Genomic DNA, 18,917 nt, shown 5'->3' on the forward strand with positions numbered 1-18,917 from the left:
AATTAGGTTTCAGGGTTTATATAAGTCTGTTACACCGTTTGCTTTTTCAGATTCATCACTCGACAACTTCCTGTTTACCGAACACTAATATTATTTTACACATGATAACCAAGTTGAAAATGTTCGTCACATTTTTCTCAGGAACTACAATACAAGGATTTCTGAATTTTTGTTTCAAGGTTTATATAAGTATGCTATACCGTGTGATGCGTTTTCAGATTCATCACTCAACAACTTCCTGTTTACCGAACACTTGTACTATTTACACATGATAACCAAGTTTAAAATTTCCGTCACATTTTTCTCAGGAACTACAATACAAGGATTTCTGAAATTTTGTTTCAGGATTTATACAAGTCAGCTATACCGTGTGATGCGTTTTCAGATTCATCACTCGACAACTTCCTGTTTACCGAACACTTGTATTATTTAACACATGATAACCAAGTTGAAAATTTCCGTCACATTTTTCTCAATAACTACAATACAAGGATTTCTGAAATTTTGTTTCAAGGTTTATATAAGTATGCTATACCGTGTGATGCGTTTTCAGATTCATCACTCAACAACTTCCTGTTTACCGAACACTTGTACTATTTTACACATGATAACCAAGTTGAAAATATCCGTCACATTTGTCTCAGGAACTACAATACAAGGATTTCTGAAATTTGGATTCAGGATTTATACAAGTCAGCTATACCGTGTGATGCGTTTTCAGATTCATCACTCGACAACTTCCTGTTTACCGAACACTTGTATTATTTTACACATGATAACCAAGTTGAAAATTTCCGTCACATTTTTCTCAGGAACTACAATACAAGGATTTCTGAAATTTTGTTTCAAGGTTTATATAAGTATGCTATACCGTGTGATGCGTTTTCAGTTTCATCACTCAACAACTTCCTGTCTACCGAACACTTGTACTATTTTACACATGATAACCAAGTTGAAAATGTCCGTCACATTTTTCTCAGGAACTACAATACAAGGATTTCTGAAATTTGGTTTCAGGATTTATACAAGTCAGCTATACCGTGTGATACGTTTTCAAATTCATTACTCAACAACTTCCTGTTGACCAAACACTTGCATATTTTTACACTATTAAAATTATCCACTTGCGGCGGGGGTATCATCAGTGAGCAGTAGCTCACAGTTTCACTTGTTTAAACTTGTTAAAATGAAGTTAGTTTAAAATTTGTCAAAATAAGCTTTAAGAATTCCTTTTTTTAATTTAGATTTATTATGCATTATTATACATAGTTTGCGACGCGTAATAGTTTATAAGTAGGTGTTCTCTTATATGCATTTGATACGGTGCATTAATTTTGGATATATGTCAGACTTCATTTTTGAAAGAAAATCTATAGAGCAGAAATTTGAGGTCAAAGACGCTAAAATTGTTTATAACATTAAACATTTCAACATCGACGGTAAAGGAATCTGTAAGGTATATTTATCTTCTCATTTTAATTATTTTGATTTGGAAATTCTTTTTGTATCAATTTAAAATGTAGATTCAAATATTTTTCACCTCAAACGATAAAGTAAAACTTCTTCAAACTTATATATGATGTACAGTTCGGCGTCCGCAAAAAAAGAAGCCAAGGAAAGTGTTTATCTCTTCTTCACAAATACGTATTTCATTGAATCTCGATATTTATCATGTTTATAATTTTTTAACAATGACGTTCTACCTCCATAAGCCTGCAAATGTCATGGCGGGTCACATATTAGGAACCTCAAGATTTTGTTTTTAAATGAAACTGAATTTAACTTTGAACCTTTAGACCTTAATGTGGACCCATTTACAAATTTTAACAGTCAGCATATCAAAACCGTAATAAATATTATTTTGATGAAATCAAACAGTTTTAACTTTGACCCTTTGCACCTCGATGTGGACCAGTTTTAAAACCGGTCCTGTGTTTCCATGGTTAAATTAAAATTGATGTTTTAAACAAAAACTGGAGAGCTTTTATATATTTTTTAATGTTATATTTAACATTGCCATTTAAGCGCGAGGTTTGACATGCCACAAAACCAGGTTCAACCCACCATTTTGTTCTTTAAAAATGTCCTGTACCAAGTCAGGAATATGGCCATTGTTATATTATAGTTCGTTTCTGTGTGTGTTACATTTTGACGTTGTGTTTCCGTTGTGTCGTTTATTTTCTCTTATATTTGAGTGTGAATTCACATTACTATAAGACGTGTCATGGTACTTTTCTATCCCAAATTCATGTATTTGGTTTTGATGTTATATTTGTTATTCTCATCGGATTTTGTCTAATGCTTAATCGGTTTCTGTGTGTGTGTTGCATGTTGTATCGTTGTTCTCCTCTTATATTTAATGCGTTTCCCTCAGTTTTAGTTTATTATCCCGATTTTGTTTTTTGTCTATCGATTTACGAGTTTTGAACAGCGGTATACTACTGTTGCCTTTATTTATGTGAACAATTTACTCTATCCCATAGCTCAGTGGGAGATGATTTTTTTGAATATCGCCCTCCCGTTTGGACCAATGAAAAATCGATAATTCAAGAGACAATGTATTCCATTAACATCGTGGATTTAAATACAAAGGTTTACGTTTGTATCAATTGATTGTCACTTGATTAAAAAACTAAACTTTTTTGCTTCACTTTTGTTACTTTTGTACAACCGTTATGTTTTTGGTAAACGACTTCAAAGATCATTACTTTTAAATTTAGTTTAAGAGACAATTAGGTAAGGACATTCCCCCCCCCCCCTTCCCCAAAAGTGATTTCCCCCCCCCCCCGACATTGTTTTTCAATTCATTTTACAATTCAAATGGACATACTACTGCTTATATCATAAATCACCCAAAGTGCATTATATAATTTCAGCTTACAAAATTATCAGTTTTTACTGCAAGCATATTAAAATTGGTCGTCTTTCTAAACATTTATGTTTAATTATATTTGGATGTGCACAAATATTTGTTTGCTTTTAATTCAAAATGTTTCTGATAAAAGATTTACAAGCACATGTATGGGAGTTTTTTTTTAAATTTGATACACTTTTTTATCTCTATTGAATATAATCCATCTTGTGTTTAGGTTGTAAGATTAACAATATTCTTTGTATATATATAAGTATGATTGTTATGCTTAATTAATCGAAGTACTTGTGTTCAATATCACACCGACGGTAACAGTTATGTAGATGCTGTATCAAAGACAATAGTAGAGTGGTGTCAAATGATATGTTTTTTAAACAAAGAAAACTCAAAACATAGGAAATAAAGATTAATTAAAACATTTGGCATAAATTATATACTAGTAAAGTCTGAGAGTCAAGCTCAACAAAGTCGTCTCTGCAATGATCGCCTGATGTTGTTTATTATTAAGGTAATTATTTTTGCGTCCTATTAATTATTATCAGAAAGAGGGTTAATATACAGCAAGGAAAAAACAGTCCATTATATAAAGAAAAGTCTAGCATTAGTGTATAATGTTACTTTTAGCGACATCTGCAAGTAACATTTAATTGGTGCTGTATCTTATCGTTAATGGGAATTATAAATTTAACGTTGATTTTGTCGTGAAAAAACGTCTATGAATTCCAATTAAACTTTTGTTATGTTACCCGTAAAATGAAATTGATATAAATTTTATGATCTTGCAACATAGTTGAAAATTGGAGATTTATGGATACAATACACAATGTACATGTACTAATGTCAGGCGCGGATCATGGGGGCGAGATCCGAGAGTTAGAATCCCCCTTTTTTTTGGACGATCAATGCATTTGAATGGGGACATGTAGTTAGAACTCCCCCTTTGACCTTAGTTAGGACCCCCCTTTTTAAAATGGCCGGATTTGCCCCTGAATGCATATCTTCAATTATGAAATATGCAACTCTACAACGACCAGGATTTGGATTGCATTAAACTTTCAGAAATCTTTAATATCTTGATTTCTATGTCATGTTGCCTTTGCATTGTGAACCTATTTTTTCTTAATATGGCAGAGTTGAGAACAAGTGAAATACATACATTGTTTTTACTGTATTTTATACGCCCGTCAAAAGTTTGACAGGACGTATTATGGTATACAAATGTTCGGTGTCCGTCTGTCTGTCTGTCTGTCCGTCTGTCCGTCTGTCTGTTCGGCGTAAACATGTCGCACCGTAACTTGAGAACGACTTATCTAAATTTCATGAAACTTAATATAGTTGTTTTTTATGATGGTCAAATGATCTGTATACTTTTTTGTGAAAATACGATTTAAACTTTTTGAGTCACGGCACTTTGTAACTAAAACAGGGATGTGTTTTTTTTTCACATATCGCACCGTATCTCAAAAACCATTCTTGATTATTGCTTAAAACTTTACACACTTCTTAGTTATATTAATCTTAATATCTGTATACTTTTTGGTGATGATTCAAAATTTCATTTCTGAGTTATTGAATATTTTGTAAAAAAGGGGGAGGTTTTTTTTCATGTCACCGTATCTCAAAAACGATTTATGATTATTGCTTAAAACTTTACACACTTCTTTGTTATATTGATCTAAAGATCTGTATACTTTATGGTGATGACTCAAAATTTTATTTTAGTTATTGAGTATTTTGTAAAAAATGGGAGGTTTTTTTTACATGTCGCGCCGTATCTCAAAAACAATTGATGATTATTGCTTGAAACTGTATACACTTCTTTGCTATATTAATCTAAAGATCTGTATACTTTTTGGTTTGATTCTAAATTTTATTTTAGTGATATTTGTAAAAAAAAAAACAGGGTTTCTGGGGGGGGGGGGGGGGGTTCACATGTCCCGCCGTGTCTCAAAAACAGTAAATGGTTATTGCTTAAACTTTCTCAGAAACTATTGATGATTATTGCATAAGACTTTAACACAAGACATCGGGCGTATCATGCGCTCATGGCGCAGCTGTTTATTGTTTGTTATATATCAAAGTGGACATCACTGATCACTATATTACTCTTTATAATTACGGTTGCCAGACTCACTATTAGGAATCTTGGAATTGCATTTGTATTTCACTTTTTTTCCTCATCTTAATTAAGCCAATATATATACAAAAAAATGTTTTGGGAAACACATGGAAAAGGTATGAACACATATATATATATACTAGTTCAGTGATAATGAAAGTCATACTAAACTCCATATTCTATATTAAATTTTGTTTGTTTAACTGAATTTAAAAAATCTTATTAATACATGGAATATTTCTTACAATCTGTTTTAAAGTACCTTCCACCAATCATCCAATGTCATTTAAAGTTACTAGAGCAGTAATTTAAATTATTAAGAAAGTGATACATTGTACTGATGGTAATTAACGAATAGAAAATATTTTTTAAAAGATATTCTTATATCAAACGACTTAGTTGACATAACAAATAGATAACTGTTAGAAGATTGTGCCACTTTTGTTCTCTTGTTCACATTTTTTAAAGCCTTTTTTTTCAACTGCACTAATCCTTTTGATTTCTATACACACATTATGTAAAAGTACATTATATTACAACTAGGCTGAAAAAGTTCGATTTCATTGATATGAAACTTTGACCATTATATATATAGCATTTGTAACTCTATTTCATATATGTATAAGGTGAATCAATGTGCTTGTAACTTTGGATAAAGTCTCATGAAATGGTAAAAATCACTGTATCCTGGTACACATGTACACAGGATTGTCAATAAATGCAAACTTAAAATTAGCAGACCTTAAAATACTAATACATCCATGACATATTACAACAACACTTTAAAGAGTCAAATTTATTTTTGAAAACTTGGATCAGATAAATATAGAAAAATAGATTTACTTTTTATCAAATCTATTCATAACTGCTGACTCTCTACTTACGTAAAACAAAATTTAACAGTTTCAACTTTTGACGCAACATGCTTGTTGAGTATTAAGGCGTTTATAAATATGACAGTTGATTCCTATGATTTTTATTCCTACAATTATTTTAAACATGATCATACAATATGGCAAGCCAAAGTGGACAAAAAGAGCTATTTTTTAATGTTAAAAAATCATTTTCTAATATTAAAATATCAGTTTCTAATATTAGAAAAACTTTTCTTATATTAAAAATACATTTTCTAATATTAAAAAATAAGATACTTTTTAATATTAGAAAATGTTTTTTTAATATTAGAAAATCATTTCCTAAGATTAAAAAATCATTTCCTAATATTAGAAAATCATTTTTTATTATTAATAAATAGTGTTTTTCTTTTTTAATATTAGAAAATCATTTTTTAATAATAGAAAATCAATTTTTAATATTAGAAAATGATTTTTTAATATTAAAAAATATTTTTTTTAATATTAAAAAATGATTTTTTAATATAAAAAAATGATTTTCTAATATGTGACTAGCCACGACATATCAAGGCTTATGGAGGTAGAACGTCATTGTGAGAAAAACGCCGTTAACTATATGTGACTAGCCATTTCCAGGCTTAGGAGGGTACATTGTCTAAAATTTGATTTTTGTATATTTATCTAGAATATTCCGAAACAAAACTCTCTGTCATGTTATTATGATATATGTGTTGTTATAGCAATGAAACGAGTCATTTCGAATACCGGTATGAAAATGGGACTGTTCTATAACGACTTTTATTAATTGAATGCCCTTATTTATAAAACACAAAATTATTGTATTTATTGGCTTTTAATGATGTTCAATAGCGTATTTGAATAAAATTTTAAAGACTTAAATTTACTACAATGCAAGCTCTATTTTAGAACATGTAATTTAAACTTGTTGAAATGAAGTTAGTTTAACATCTGTCAAAGTAAGCATTACGAATTCCTTTTTTCAATTTAGATTTATTATGCATGTCTTTATACATAGTATGCGACGCGTAACAGTTTATAAGTAGGTGTTATCTTAAATGCATTTGATACGGTGCATTAATTATGGATATATTCAGACTTCATTTATGAAAGGAAATCTATAGGGCAGAAATTTAATTTTTTTGTATCAATTTAAAATGTAGATTCAAATATTTTTCACTTCAAACAATAAAGTAAAACTTCTTCAAAACTTATAGATGGTGTATAGTTCGGCGTCCGCAAAATGAAGTCAAGGAAAGTGTTTATCTCTTCTTCACAAATACGTATTTCATTGAATCTCGATATTTATCATGTTTATAATTTTTCTAACAATTACGTTCTACCTCCATAAGCATGCAAATGTCATGACGGGTCACATATTAGTAAATGATTTTCTAATATAAAAAAAATCATTTTCTAATATTAAAAAGTATCTAACTATCACTGTATCACCCTCTGCATGATTCTTAGGTGGAGCCATACTTAATTAAAGTACTTGTAATAGACACGCCGAATATATCTCAGTTTGAACTTACGTTGTAACTTGAATATTTGTTTTCAAATCATTGAGTTAGAAATTTACATCGTGTTTTCGAAATTCTGGATTCCCTGTTATGAACATCTAAACGAATGACCCTGATAACGAAAAACAACCGGATGACGACAATAAATGTGCAGTGTGCACTGTACGACAAATAGTGATGACATTTCCTTTGATAATATTCTGGCTTTCAAACCGGCCATACCAAAGTTTGAAATCAACGATCATGGAAGTAAAACGAAACTCTCGTGTTACAAACAAAACAAGAGGAGTATTATGATGCAAATGAATAACAAAGTGAAAGTGAAATTGACAAGTCGGTGACTTATGCTACATAGGTCTATTTGACATACGAGGACATGTTAAAACGTGGTTAAATTCTTTTTTTTTTTTTAATTCTAGAAACAACCAGTTTCTAAATATTTTGCAACCAATCAACATGAAGATTTAAAAAAACGATCCAACGAAGTTAGTACGTTATTGCGTTTTGTATTTTAATTTATCGCTCTATACATTGTTTTGTAATATATAATCTGACAGACCTTTTACATGCAATATATCGGACGTCACAAGTCATTTACTTCCGGTCACAACGGAAACCTGAATAAACCGACTCACTGTCCAAATCGGCCGTTTTTTATAGTCCCGTGGCCGGTCGGTTTATACAGGTTTTACTGTATATTGATTTGTTATGTGTGTACACAATATTTGTCGTATGTATATATGGAGTATGATGTATAAAGAGAGCAAAAAACTATAACTAATGTACATGACGTTTTATTACACTTCTGCAGATAAATTGTGATTAAAGATGCCATGAATAATGAGTACATTTACTGTCTTTATGTGGACTATTATCTTAAAAAATCATATAAAATATATAAAACAGTGCGTTTGCGCTCCGTTAAACACAAGATTGATACCATGACGTAGCAGCCTGAGTACATAGATTGACTATCCCCAAGATGATAAAACCATGCAACATTTATTAAATGCTAAAATCTCAATTTCACAAGGGCGAACAATGTTGAACCATATAGTTCCTTCCCATTGATGTTACGTTGTCAAAAAGTATTTGAGTAATTTTTATATCAAATAAAAGCTTAAGAACTTGGGATAGCTGTTGAACCATTTTTAAAAGTTTGCTTTGAATGATAAAAAAATTAATTGGATGATAAGAGGATATATCAGCCTTGTTACTTAGATCAGAAGTACCTATTTTGTACTACCCAATTTTTCTGGAACCAGTGAGCTGTTATATGCAATAAAGGCATGTTGGTTTGTTTAGCACAAGTCACGATGCAGTTGTCAATGTATATTGAATATGTTACTACCTGTTCAATTTGAGCTTAAATTCATTGACATAGTGTGTGGATTAAAGCTTCAAGTGTTTTCTTAAATAGTAATAGATCATAGAATAAAATTAAGTAAAGTAGGAGTCTATATAGCAAGTTTGGTGCTGTATTACTAAACATTATGTGCAATTCCATTCTTAGAAACTATTACAATGAAAATTGGTCACACACAATTTAATCATTTCACATCAATTTTTTCAGTAACAAATCCTTTATGTTGACCCACAGGTGTCATATCTAAAATGTGTGTGTTATTTATGTGAAAGTAAATGTCCCTTCTTAATGCCGGTAGTCGTGAAGCTGTTCCCGGTGTTGTAGCAGTACTGTTAATGTGTGCTCTTGTCGAGAGCTATTTGCATTGCACATAAGAAATTATCAAAAAGAAAAAAATCTAATTTTACGTCAACTGATTTTTGACCTTTTTACGTTTTCCACGTTACGACTGGAAGACAATAACAATAAAAAAAACCAAGGAGTAAACAAAGACTCATAAAACCAAAAGACATTTACATCAACAGTTACAACTAATAAATAAGAAACAACACGAACTCCACTAAAAACCGGGAGTTAAATCAGATGCTCAGGAAGAGTAAGCATTTCCTTCACCGAGTACGGCACCCGTCGTGTTATTTCTTTTTTCAGTTCGTACGTTATGATGGAAGGTCATTATGACTGAGGAAGAATATCAGATATGATTTCTGACACACTTTTGTCATTTTTTGGAGATTATTTTAATATGGTAAATTTTTATACCCGTGTTAATTTTTCTGAATGGTAGTGGGTAAGGGTGTTCGGCCCCAACTTTGCACTTTCGTTAAAAAAAACTAAGCCGAAGAATATCCTGGATTTCTTCTGCAGTATACCTCAGCTACCAAGCTTCCATTTGCACCTAGTGCAGACACAAATACTGCCGTAGAACATTTTTTATTAACTTTTCTGTAAGGAGGACTTTATGGGTAGAAGACTGCCCGACTTTATCTTTAAACCTTCTTAAAATACAATAAACTAAGCTGTAGATTACACTGAGTTTTTTCACAAGTAGACCACAGCTACCCAGCGTTCCTTTGCGCCTATTGTGGAGAATGATTTGATATAGAACATGTTTCCATTAATTTTTCTGTAATGTAGTGGGGTAGGGTGTCCGGCCCCAACTTTGCACTTTCTTTAAAAAAAAACTAAGCCGAAGAACATCCTGGATTTCTTCTCCAGTATACCTCACCTACCAGGCTTCCATTTGCAACTAGTGCAGACACAAATACTGGCGTAGAACATTTTTTATTAACTTTTCTGTATTAAGAGTGTAAGGTAAGAAGACTGTCCGACTCAATCTTTGAACCTACTTCAAAAACAAGAAAATAAGCCGTAGAACACACTGTGTTTTTTTCAAAAGTAGACCACAGCTACCCAGCGTTCCTTTGCGCCTATTGTGGACAATGTTTTGACATAGAACATTTTTCCATTAATTTTTTTGTAAGGTAGTTGGGTAGGGTGTCCGGCCCAAACTTTGCACTTAAAAAAAAAACTAAGCCGAAGAACACCCTGGATTTCTTCTCCAGTATACCTCAGCTACAAAACTTCCATTTGCACCTAGTGCAGACACAAATACTGCCGTAGAACATTTTTTATTAACTTTTCTGTAAGGAAGACTGTAATGTAAGAAGACTGTTCGACTTAATCTTTGAACCTACTTAAAAAACGGGAAACTAGGCCGTAGGACACACTGTGTTTTTTCTCAAGTAGATCACAGCTACCCGGCTTCTTTTTGCGCCTGTTTGTGGACAATGATTTGCCATAGATCTTTTTTTTTTTTTTTATAAGGTAAAGGGGTACGGTGTCAGGCCCCAACATTGCACTTTCTTTAAAAAAAAAACTAAGCCAAAGAACATCCTGGATTTCTTCTCCAGTATACCTCACCTACCAGGCTTCCATTTGCAACTAGTGCAGACACAAATACTGCCGTAGAACACTTTTTATTAACTTTTTTGTATTAAGACTGTAAGGTAAGAAGACTGTCCGACTCAATCTTTGAACCTACTTCAAAAAACAAGAAACTAAGCCGTATAACACACTGCCTTTTTTTCAAAAGTAGATCACAGCTACCCAGAGTTCCTTTGCGCCTATTGTGGACAATGATTTGACATAGAACATTTTTCCATTAATTTTTTTGTAAGGTAGTTGGGTAGGGTGTCCGGCCCAAACTTTGCACTTAAAAAAAAACTAAGCCGAAGAACACCCTGGATTTCTTCTCCAGTATACCTCAGCTACAAAGATTCCATTTGCACCTAGTGTAGACACAAATACTGCCGTAGAACATCTTTTATTAACTTTTCTGTAAGGAGGACTTTATGGGTAGAAGACTGTCCGACTTTATCTTTAAACCTTCTTAAAATACAATAAACTAAGCCGTAGATTACACTGAGTTTTTTTCACAAGTAGACCACAGCTACCCAGCGTTCCTTTGCGCCTATTGTGGAGAATGATTTGATATAGAACATTTTTCCATTAATTTTTCTGTAATGTAGTAGGGTAGGGTGTCCGGCCCAAACTTTGTTTGTTTGTTGACAATGTTTAAGTACAATTATTATTTAGATTCATCCAAACCTATCTAAATATGTTATTGTAAATAGTTTAAGCATATCACTTATTCAGTTTGCTCCGATCTCTTACGTCAATCTAATTGTGCGTTTATTTATGGGAACGGCAAATAATGCATTCACCTATCTAGAGCGCTTCGATCCGAAACAAGTGCCGTATTTGTCCTACTAGAATCGGAATAATTCATGGGGGCTTGAATATATCGTGATTTTACCATGGGTTGTCCCTTTATGCCGATATTTTACCCCTCGCTATCGCTCAGGGTAAAATCTTTGTTATAAAGGGCCAGCCCGTGGTAAAATCCCCGATGTGCTTGAGGACAGGATCCTGTGATATACATTAAAAAATCTGAGATTTATGATAATAAGGGGAGGGATATTTGTTCTGCACTTGTAGCCAGGTCCAGATCGCCGTGTACCTTGATCAGACTACAAGTACAGAATCACTTAAATGGCAATTCTAACATGACGTCCTTCAAACGCTTTGAGTAAAAATGTAGGGTTATTGCATGAATATTGGGGAATATTGTCCCGAGTAGAACTTTATATTGCACAAGCTCAGGAATGATTACACTAGTGATTTTGAACAAATAATTATTACACTTGATGAAGTGTTTTATTTAGTATACTCACTTTTAACACATGATAACACAATATAATACTTTATTTACAAATTTTAAAATTTTGATATTTTTTTCTAATCAAATCGTATGCTTTTAAAATGTCACTAATTGTTATATTCATATTTACTGGATTGCCGAAGTTTTTCTGTGCATTTGTGTTTTGGTACAGTTCGATATAAAATCTTCTTTATTGAGGGCACATGACGTTTGCGATGTTTTACCTGTAAAACGATAGTACATTTGTGCTTCAAATACTATGGACATTTGCGCTTTAAATTTTGATTCACCTGTACTAAATTGACCGGACATTTGCGCTTTTGCACCTATAGTTGTCTACCTGTAATTTTAATGAGAAGAAATTATTACGTAAATAATTTAACTAATATTTGTCATTAGTACGACAAATGGTCCAGAACCCTTCCCTGCCCACTATAATGGACAGTTCTACTCGACTAATCCTGCTATTTTTTTCTTTTCTTTTTGAATAGTATCATTGAACAACAGTCTGTGAATTACATTAGATTCGTTATATTGATGAACAGGCACCCTTGTCAAGATTTTAGAAAAGAAACTTGAAGATATATTTGAAATGTGGGCGAAATATCAGTCAGAACAGATAACAAGAGCTAAATTTGTTCACTCCTTGGGCTTCAGATGTCAAGCGAAAACTGACCTGTGGTGACTGAATTGGTTTTAATGTCTTTCGAATTTTTACTTGTCGCTCAGTGTATGAAGACTTTTAAACAGATATCAATGTGCTATGACATGAATGCTCTATGAAATGTTCTTTTAAATGATTTTTTTTCAAACTTTTAACCATAAAGAAACAATATTAATTTAACTTTGCCAGGTCACACATGCCGGTCCATACCCGGATTAAAGAGGAGGATAGTCATAAAAACCAAATATTGCAAAAGCGAAATGTCTGATGTTAAAAGCGCTAATGTCCTTTTGTTAAAAGCGAAAATGTCCTATGATTTGAAGCGCAAGTGTTAAAAAAAAGCGCTAATGTCCTATGAAAAAGTGCAAACGTCCCGCGCCGATGTCAATATCTATTAATCAAACTAGTTCCTTGAAAACTATTTTACCTTTAATCTAATAATTTATGTAAACAAGAAAACGGGTCTTATATAAAGAAAACAATGATATCAAAATCAACGCTTTCACACTATTCACAACCAATATTCTCTAGCGAAAAACAGTTACCCGGATTAAAAACAGGGTGGAATGAAATAATGCTTACTAGCCCCCTCTAGAAAATGTAATTGAACCTTGTTGTGATAAAGTTAGTTCAGAGAAAGCTTTTAAATTTTGTTTTGAATCTCATTCAACCATATTTGATACGGTACATTAATTATGATCAATTTAAAAATCTGTAGAGGACTGAATGTTAGAATTAATTCTAATATGACGTGCTTCTTTAGTTTTGTAAAGAAACCATACTTTATTATCCAATAAAATTAGTTTGCACATGCGTATATTGACTACGGCAGAAAAATAAATTTCGTCAAATTGGTATGCATTTAATGTATTTCCTTAAATTAAAGCACTTTCAAACACTAAAATGATACACATTTTGTTACTTACACTTCTACAATGACAACAATGTGTTACAATTCGTAATTGACATATTTGACCTAGATACCGCAACGTTCATGTTGGGTGTTCTAACTTCAAAACCCCTCCCTCTGAAAAATACGTTTCATCTCTCCTGTTAAAAAGGCATGTCATTGTATATAATAATTTCATTGAAACATATGTTCCGACGATAAAATATAAAATAAAGTATAGGTTATTATTACTGTTGTATTGAAATGACAAAATTGTTTATATTTCTGATAAAATAGATTGACCCTAGCAGGGAATCGAACCCCATTCTCCTAAAAAAAAATAGGCGTAATTACCAATATACCACCAAGGTTTCCAATCCATTTTACAAATGCAACAAGATTGTTACCCAGTATTAATTTTAATCATCGTGTAATACAGCATTTGAAATCGGCAGATGCACAAAGGCGTGCCCTTTGATCAACTTTACAAGGTGTAGCCACCGTAAGTATAAATGGATCTGTCAAAGGGCCCCTCCTGCCAAGTCTCGAATGTCAGCAAAACTTTATCAAGGAATCCTCTATCAGATATGAACATATTTACCAATGCTACAATATTAACCGGCGGAATATTTACGATTAATTTAGTAAATAAAGACCTACCCGATTATCCTTGTGCGTCCACCGCCATTGACAACTGACTTGAAAATATGCGTGTCAGAAATTGACCTCAAAGGAAAAGACTGTTGTAATATAACTTTTCTGTTATATTGTGACACAAATTGTGTTTTAGTAATTTAATTTGTTAATTTCTGTTTCAATTTTGAATTTTAGAAATACAACTTTGCGAAATTAAACTGGTTTGAACTAGTTGGATAAAAATCGACAGGAAGGTTGATGGAAGAGCCTACACAAATACTGTGCACCTATACACAGCGAACATAGAAATTACCGTAATTGTCCTAATCAGAATCGAAATAATTGATGCCAGCTATACTTTATTGTAGTTTTAACATTATTTACAAAACCTTCAAAATAGCAGTTAAACATTATCTAATTGAAGCTTCATTTAACTAACTAACTTTATACTAACTTTAAAACATCAAATTAAAATTACATTCACTGAAAGATAACTAAGAACTGTTTGTATGTCGCTCATTTAATTCATTTGAAATTTGTTTTCAAATTCATTAATGTGTTGGAGATAAAACAGCGCCAATAAAGTACAATATTTTTTTAAAAATCTATATAATTAATGTCTTTAAGGTAAGTGCGTGGTTTAATTGACGTTACAAAAAAATACTGATATTTACTGAAACCAACGGTAATGTTTCCCCCCCCCCCCCCCCATTTTATAAGAGAAAAAAATGTATTTTTTAAAATGCCAAATATTCATTTACGGAAACCATTTGTTATATCCAAGTGAAGTTCAGCTCAGTTAATGTAACTTTTCTCCAAGTTAATGGAGTAACAAATCGGGAAAAGTCGTTTAACCTAAAAGTTTAATGGACCGATATACCTCACGGCTGAAAATCAACATGAAGACAGAGTAAATATTATACTTTCATTTAAGCCCTGTCGTAGAGCAGTTGTTTTGTTGTAAATTCGCGTTAAAGTGGGACTTTCGGGATTTTTTTCTTTTTTATTTTCAAACACTGGAACGCTTATATAAAATTCCAGAATGAAGATATCATCAAACAATTGATATCAGATGAAAGAGTGATGTATCAGCTTATATTTGACATCACACTTTATTATCATGTGAACATATAAATTGAGTGAATTGGACGATTTTTAAATGTATGTAACATTTTGTTCAATCTTACCGTCTGTAAAAGTATATTACATTCCTTATATATATATTACCAAAAGTAAATTTTCACAAAAAATAGTGAAACAACCAATATTTGATGGATGTGAAGTTAGCAGCTGGTTCGTTATTCGATATTCGATATTCAATATCCAACCGGCTGCTAGCAGTCAGTTCGATATTCAAATTTAGTTGAAAATCATAATAACAAATAAAGTATTAAGGTTCATGTGGACCCTTTGTCTTCTTTGTTAACGGAGGGCCCAAAGTGCCAGTTGGATATTCAAAATATATATCGGAAACCTACCTGAGACCGCTTAAATGACGATGAGACCCCCTATTCTTTCAATGTTCATAACATTCGAGGAATTCATAGACTCTGTATATATAAAGATTGTTTCGAAAGGATTTCCCAGAATAATGTCATCTTTTATATATACGGAGGGCTTAGATTGTCACTTTTCAGCTAAAAAGTGTCAACACTTCAGGACAAAGGGCACAGGGCAATAATAAGAGCCCTCTGATCTCTAAATCCGTTTAATATTAAACAGACATTTAGTTCATAGATAGAATGATACAAGTACGACTAAAAGGAATTTTGGTATACTTCATGTCTTCTATGTTTATGGAGGTCCCAAGGTGCCAGTTGGATATTCAAAATATATAGCAAAACCTACATGAGACCGCTTAAATGACGGTGAGACCCCCTATTCTTTCAATGTCCATAACATTCGAGGAATTCTAAGACTCTAAATATATAAAGATTGTCTCAAAAGGATTTTCCAGAATAATGTCAACTTTGATATATACGGAGGGCTTAGGTTGTCACTTTTCAGCTAAAAACTTGTCTTTTAATCTTTTGTAACCAGCCATTAAAAACAATCCAGGCCTCAAATTTTTCCAGTCATTGTTTTGCATCTTCGGAAGGGTGTCCTGAAAAAGTATCCATAGCGATGTTTGACGCACTGTTGCCACGTTTTGTATTTATTTCCATCACATGAGTCATTTTATTGAGGGTAATAAGAAGTTCATCCAATTGGGGTTCCTTTGTCTCCGATTTTCCACCACTAGCTTCCGCGGATTTATGCTCGTCTCCAGGCATTTCAGTTACTTATCTATTTCTTAAATTGTATGACATTCAATCCGAATCCTCCACCAGATATAACGGGGCTTTCTTGTGTGTGTGTTTGTGTTTTGTACTACAAGTCATTATTTCGGGAATATGAATCCGGGAACGATAACTCCATCTTGCCCGTTAATATAGGGAAATAGCTATTGTATATATGCCACAATAAAGTAACTGTTAGAATTGAACTAAGTCTCCTTAATGTTCACATGTTTAATCTTATAAAAGTACATGTATATCTATAAAATATTTGAAGGTTCACAATTATAACTTCCAATACAAAACGTTACTAAATATCAGCTCTATAAAACAACATGTTACTTCAAACTACTACTCTAATATATCTGACCAATGCATAAAGTTTCTCACACGATTGAGCTATAAACATGTTCTTAATTTATGTAAGGCATTGATTAATGGTCTTAAATTATTTGGATAAACTTGTAAATGCTATTGCAGTTCAACTGTGCAACTAATGTATCGTATAAAGCGTCACATTAAAGAAGATGAAAAATCATTAAACTGAATAAGAACTGACCATCAAATCTTAGATGTAATTGATTACGCCACACTATTCTTAAGTATGAGATGGCACCAGGTTTCTCTCAAAATTCGTCTTTTTTTCATATTTGTTTTCTTGAAAAATTGGCCAAATCTTTATATAATACAATGTATGAATATAAATTTACTTGAAATGTCAAAAAATTGGTTTCATTTAACCAGGGACTTTCTATACTAAAACGATACGTCTAAGTTTAATAATTCATCATTCTTTCAAAATCTTATATTTTTTGTCATCGTAAATGACTATTAAAAAGATTTTGTATTAACAACTAATTATATTTATATATTAACAATATACTGTGAAATACGCAAATAGCTACTAGCATCGTATATCAGAGATACGAAACTAACTTTATTGTTGGGTGGTAGTTTTAACAGGCGGCTTAACAATCAGTTTAAATCAACAGAGACTAGTCCCGTTAGTATGAAAGTCCCTGATTTAACTTAAGGTATATTGTCTCAGGAACATTTACCTCTATTTTTTTACAGGGCTGTAAATACATAAATGCAAACGCCTCATGTAGGAAATTTCAAAAGCAAAAGCTAGTCTACATCAAATTCTTTTCACGGCGAGTGTCTAGCAAGAAGCAAGTTCTGTTCACCTTCTTACGTAGCCCCATTTTTTCGGGATCCATGTTTCTCACTAATTTTTAGTTTTCAGTGCTATCTGTCTTGTGTTTGTTGTTTTGGGTTTTATCTGTTGCCGTGTTTGTCTTTTGTTCATTTGTTGCCCTTCTTTATTAGGTCTTTCCACTTTATTGTGGAAAGCCTATTGTATTTGTTCTGATTATTTTTTTTTTTTTTTTTTTCTTCCGCCTAATTTTGTTCTTGCGATAAACATTTGTTTCGCAATGTGTCGCTTAGATATTTGGTATATGATATCGAACAGTTTATGCGCTTTTGAAATTTACCCTGCGTAAACGAATACTTTTCTTTGTAGGAGTTATCTTCCCAAACACTGTTTTCCTTGTTAGCGCAACTCCTTCGCAACCGTAAAATATTATGACAAATTTATTTTACAAAATTACTCGTTATATCCTTCGCATGATTTGTCCTATTTTGACCGAAGCGATATGAACGCTCCATATGAGAGTTATTTCCCCTTATGCATTTGTTATAAGTGATATGCATTTCTATCTTGTAAACCATAAGTGCTAGAGACCTAGGATCTTTTGATTTGAGGTCCTTGGTCCAAAAAAATGAAAATTAGGTCAAGGTCAAAGGTCAAGGTCATATTTGAGATTGTCATATGTCTTTGATTTCCCTATAATTCTTAAATGGTTATAGATACAGAAAATTTAAGCAGTGAAAAATGTTAAGGACTTCAAGGGGCAACTTTGTTACATTATGACTATATTGGTTTTACCATTGTGTAAGGGACATAATCCCCATTGATGGTTAATATAAAGCCATTATTAGACAAAACTCTTAAACAAAATGACCTTGACCCATAGGGTCTTTTGCAATGACATTGTGAAGAAATGACCTTGACAAAGGTCACAAGGTCAAAGTCAAGGTCATGTACATATGTGATTTGGGGCACTACTTGAAGAGTTTTATGTGTGTTTGCCTGCCAACCAACCAACCAACCAACCAACCAACCAACCAATCAATCAATCAATCAATCAATCAATCAATCAATCAATCAATCATGATCATGATCAATCAACCAATAATGATCATGATCAATCAATCAATCACGTTTCCGTCTCGTGTGTTTATCATAGGGTTCAAGATCTTCTTTATTTCTTTTTCGCTGTTTCAACTGACCCTATCCAACGTGTTTAACCAACCAACCAACCAACCAACCAACCAACCAATTAATCAATCAATCAATCAATCAATCAATCAATCTCTCAATCAATCAATCAATCAATCATGATCATGATCAATCA

The 18,917-nt window shown here is 32.3% G+C and overlaps 1 protein-coding gene across 2 annotated transcripts in view; it reads left to right on the top strand.

The window, feature by feature from the left end:
* LOC143071173 (uncharacterized) overlaps positions 1-18,917 on the top strand; it is a 167,025-nt gene that overhangs the window by 96,588 nt on the left and 51,520 nt on the right. The window contains exon 1 of one of the 2 annotated variants that reach the window (XM_076245353.1): positions 1,329-1,456. The exons of the other annotated variant lie outside the window; for it this stretch is intronic. The gene's annotated coding sequence lies outside the window, so the exon portion shown is untranslated. Of the gene's footprint in view, positions 1-1,328; positions 1,457-18,917 lie in introns of those variants that run through there. 2 annotated transcript variants of the gene reach the window in all.

The sequence above is a fragment of the Mytilus galloprovincialis genome, chromosome 1 (genome assembly GCF_965363235.1).
Source record: "Mytilus galloprovincialis chromosome 1, xbMytGall1.hap1.1, whole genome shotgun sequence".
Taxonomy (NCBI): Eukaryota; Metazoa; Mollusca; class Bivalvia; order Mytilida; family Mytilidae; genus Mytilus; species Mytilus galloprovincialis.